Genomic DNA, 5,000 nt, shown 5'->3' with positions numbered 1-5,000 from the left:
GCTCTCGACGGTCACCGCGCAACGCAAGAACAGGCCAAAAACTGGCCAAAACGGCCCAAAAACGGGCCAAAACTGGCCATTTTTGGCTGCGCGAGCGAGCGGCGAGCGGCGGACAGCGAGCGAAGCGAGAGGCAGCACCGTCCCTGCTATACGAAAGCCCCATCCAGCCCTGTGCCACCCGGGGGGTTCCAGGGTGCTGAGATGGCTGACATTTTGCTCCGCTCACGACGGTCGCCGCGGCACACAAGAACAGCCCAAAAACAGGCCAAAACAGCCCAAAAACGGGCCAAAACTGGCCATTTTTGGCTGCGCGAGCGAGCAGCGAGCGGCGGACAGCGAGCGAAGCGAGAGGCAGCACCGTCCCTGCTATACGAAAGCCCCATCCAGCCCTGTGCCACCCGGGGGGTTCCAGGGTGCTGAGATGGCTGACGTTTTGCTCCGCTCACGACGGTCGCCGCGGCACGCAAGAACAGGCCAAAAACTGGCCAAAACAGCCCAAAAACGGGCCAAAACTGGCCATTTTTTGCTGCGCGAGCGAGCGGAGAGCGGCGAACAGCGAGCGAAGCGCGAGGCAGCACCGTCCCTGCTATACGAAAGCCCCATCCAGCCCTGTGCCACCCGGGGGGTTCCAGGGTGCTGAGATGGCTGACATTTTGCTCCGCTCACGACGGTCACCGCGCCACACAAGAACAGCCCAAAAACAGGCCAAAACAGCCCAAAAACGGGCCAAAACTGGCCATTTTTGGCTGCGCGAGCGAGCGGCGAGCGGCGAACAGCGAGCGAAGCGAGAGGCAGCACCGTCCCTGCTATACGAAAGCCCCATCCAGCCCTGTGCCACCCGGGGGGTTCCAGGGTGCTGAGATGGCTGACGTTTTGCTCCGCTCACGACGGTCACCGCACCACGCAAGAACAGGCCAAAAACTGGCCAAAACAGCCCAAAAACGGGCCAAAACTGGCCATTTTTGGCTGCGCGAGCGAGCGGCGAGCGGCGAACAGCGAGCGAAGCGAGAGGCAGCACCGTCCCTGCTATACGAAAGCCCCATCCAGCCCTGTGCCACCCGGGGGGTTCCAGGGTGCTGAGATGGCTGACGTTTTGCTCCGCTCTCGACGGTCACCGCGCAATGCAAGAACAGGCCAAAAACTGGCCAAAACGGCCCAAAAACGGGCCAAAACTGGCCATTTTTGGCTGCGCGAGCGGCGAGCGGCGGACAGCGAGCGAAGCGAGAGGCAGCACCGTCCCTGCTATACGAAAGCCCCATCCAGCCCTGTGCCACCCGGGGGGTTCCAGGGTGCTGAGATGGCTGACGTTTTGCTCCGCTCTCGACGGTCACCGCGCAATGCAAGAACAGGCCAAAAACTGGCCAAAACGGCCCAAAAACGGGCCAAAACTGGCCATTTTTGGCTGCGCGAGCGAGCGGCGAGCGGCGGACAGCGAGCGAAGCGAGAGGCAGCACCGTCCCTGCTATACGAAAGCCCCATCCAGCCCTGTGCCACCCGGGGGGTTCCAGGGTGCTGAGATGGCTGACGTTTTGCTCCGCTCTCGACGGTCACCGCGCAATGCAAGAACAGGCCAAAAACTGGCCAAAACGGCCCAAAAACGGGCCAAAACTGGCCATTTTTGGCTGCACGAGCGAGCGGCGAGCGGCGGACAGCGAGCGAAGCGAGAGGCAGCACCGTCCCTGCTATACGAAAGCCCCATCCAGCCCTGTGCCACCCGGGGGGTTCCAGGGTGCTGAGATGGCTGACGTTTTGCTCCGCTCTCGACGGTCACCGCGCAATGCAAGAACAGGCCAAAAACTGGCCAAAACGGCCCAAAAACGGGCCAAAACTGGCCATTTTTGGCTGCACGAGCGAGCGGCGAGCGGCGGACAGCGAGCGAAGCGAGAGGCAGCACCGTCCCTGCTATACGAAAGCCCCATCCAGCCCTGTGCCACCCGGGGGGTTCCAGGGTGCTGAGATGGCTGACGTTTTGCTCCGCTCTCGACGGTCACCGCGCAATGCAAGAACAGGCCAAAAACTGGCCAAAACGGCCCAAAAACGGGCCAAAACTGGCCATTTTTGGCTGCACGAGCGAGCGGCGAGCGGCGGACAGCGAGCGAAGCGAGAGGCAGCACCGTCCCTGCTATACGAAAGCCCCATCCAGCCCTGTGCCACCCGGGGGGTTCCAGGGTGCTGAGATGGCTGACGTTTTGCTCCGCTCTCGACGGTCACCGCGCAATGCAAGAACAGGCCAAAAACTGGCCAAAACGGCCCAAAAACGGGCCAAAACTGGCCATTTTTGGCTGCGCGAGCGAGCGGCGAGCGGCGGACAGCGAGCGAAGCGAGAGGCAGCACCGTCCCTGCTATACGAAAGCCCCATCCAGCCCTGTGCCACCCGGGGGGTTCCAGGGTGCTGAGATGGCTGACGTTTTGCTCCGCTCTCGACGGTCACCGCGCAATGCAAGAACAGGCCAAAAACTGGCCAAAACGGCCCAAAAACGGGCCAAAACTGGCCATTTTTGGCTGCACGAGCGAGCGGCGAGCGGCGGACAGCGAGCGAAGCGAGAGGCAGCACCGTCCCTGCTATACGAAAGCCCCATCCAGCCCTGTGCCACCCGGGGGGTTCCAGGGTGCTGAGATGGCTGACGTTTTGCTCCGCTCTCGACGGTCACCGCGCAATGCAAGAACAGGCCAAAAACTGGCCAAAACGGCCCAAAAACGGGCCAAAACTGGCCATTTTTGGCTGCACGAGCGAGCGGCGAGCGGCGGACAGCGAGCGAAGCGAGAGGCAGCACCGTCCCTGCTATACGAAAGCCCCATCCAGCCCTGTGCCACCCGGGGGGTTCCAGGGTGCTGAGATGGCTGACGTTTTGCTCCGCTCTCGACGGTCACCGCGCAATGCAAGAACAGGCCAAAAACTGGCCAAAACGGCCCAAAAACGGGCCAAAACTGGCCATTTTTGGCTGCACGAGCGAGCGGCGAGCGGCGGACAGCGAGCGAAGCGAGAGGCAGCACCGTCCCTGCTATACGAAAGCCCCATCCAGCCCTGTGCCACCCGGGGGGTTCCAGGGTGCTGAGATGGCTGACGTTTTGCTCCGCTCTCGACGGTCACCGCGCAATGCAAGAACAGGCCAAAAACTGGCCAAAACGGCCCAAAAACGGGCCAAAACTGGCCATTTTTGGCTGCGCGAGCGAGCGGCGAGCGGCGGACAGCGAGCGAAGCGAGAGGCAGCACCGTCCCTGCTATACGAAAGCCCCATCCAGCCCTGTGCCACCCGGGGGGTTCCAGGGTGCTGAGATGGCTGACGTTTTGCTCCGCTCTCGACGGTCACCGCGCAATGCAAGAACAGGCCAAAAACTGGCCAAAACGGCCCAAAAACGGGCCAAAACTGGCCATTTTTGGCTGCACGAGCGAGCGGCGAGCGGCGGACAGCGAGCGAAGCGAGAGGCAGCACCGTCCCTGCTATACGAAAGCCCCATCCAGCCCTGTGCCACCCGGGGGGTTCCAGGGTGCTGAGATGGCTGACGTTTTGCTCCGCTCTCGACGGTCACCGCGCAATGCAAGAACAGGCCAAAAACTGGCCAAAACGGCCCAAAAACGGGCCAAAACTGGCCATTTTTGGCTGCACGAGCGAGCGGCGAGCGGCGGACAGCGAGCGAAGCGAGAGGCAGCACCGTCCCTGCTATACGAAAGCCCCATCCAGCCCTGTGCCACCCGGGGGGTTCCAGGGTGCTGAGATGGCTGACGTTTTGCTCCGCTCTCGACGGTCACCGCGCAATGCAAGAACAGGCCAAAAACTGGCCAAAACGGCCCAAAAACGGGCCAAAACTGGCCATTTTTGGCTGCACGAGCGAGCGGCGAGCGGCGGACAGCGAGCGAAGCGAGAGGCAGCACCGTCCCTGCTATACGAAAGCCCCATCCAGCCCTGTGCCACCCGGGGGGTTCCAGGGTGCTGAGATGGCTGACGTTTTGCTCCGCTCTCGACGGTCACCGCGCAATGCAAGAACAGGCCAAAAACTGGCCAAAACGGCCCAAAAACGGGCCAAAACTGGCCATTTTTGGCTGCACGAGCGAGCGGCGAGCGGCGGACAGCGAGCGAAGCGAGAGGCAGCACCGTCCCTGCTATACGAAAGCCCCATCCAGCCCTGTGCCACCCGGGGGGTTCCAGGGTGCTGAGATGGCTGACGTTTTGCTCCGCTCTCGACGGTCACCGCGCAATGCAAGAACAGGCCAAAAACTGGCCAAAACGGCCCAAAAACGGGCCAAAACTGGCCATTTTTGGCTGCACGAGCGAGCGGCGAGCGGCGGACAGCGAGCGAAGCGAGAGGCAGCACCGTCCCTGCTATACGAAAGCCCCATCCAGCCCTGTGCCACCCGGGGGGTTCCAGGGTGCTGAGATGGCTGACGTTTTGCTCCGCTCTCGACGGTCACCGCGCAATGCAAGAACAGGCCAAAAACTGGCCAAAACGGCCCAAAAACGGGCCAAAACTGGCCATTTTTGGCTGCACGAGCGAGCGGCGAGCGGCGGACAGCGAGCGAAGCGAGAGGCAGCACCGTCCCTGCTATACGAAAGCCCCATCCAGCCCTGTGCCACCCGGGGGGTTCCAGGGTGCTGAGATGGCTGACGTTTTGCTCCGCTCTCGACGGTCACCGCGCAATGCAAGAACAGGCCAAAAACTGGCCAAAACGGCCCAAAAACGGGCCAAAACTGGCCATTTTTGGCTGCACGAGCGAGCGGCGAGCGGCGGACAGCGAGCGAAGCGAGAGGCAGCACCGTCCCTGCTATACGAAAGCCCCATCCAGCCCTGTGCCACCCGGGGGGTTCCAGGGTGCTGAGATGGCTGACGTTTTGCTCCGCTCTCGACGGTCACCGCGCAATGCAAGAACAGGCCAAAAACTGGCCAAAACGGCCCAAAAACGGGCCAAAACTGGCCATTTTTGGCTGCACGAGCGAGCGGCGAGCGGCGGACAGCGAGCGAAGCGAGAGGCAGCACCGTCCCTGCTATACGAAAGCCCCATC

This window comes from Musa acuminata, unplaced genomic scaffold, assembly GCF_036884655.1.
Source record: "Musa acuminata AAA Group cultivar baxijiao unplaced genomic scaffold, Cavendish_Baxijiao_AAA HiC_scaffold_1126, whole genome shotgun sequence".
Taxonomy (NCBI): Eukaryota; Viridiplantae; Streptophyta; class Magnoliopsida; order Zingiberales; family Musaceae; genus Musa; species Musa acuminata.
Note: the sequence above shows the minus strand (reverse complement) of the source record.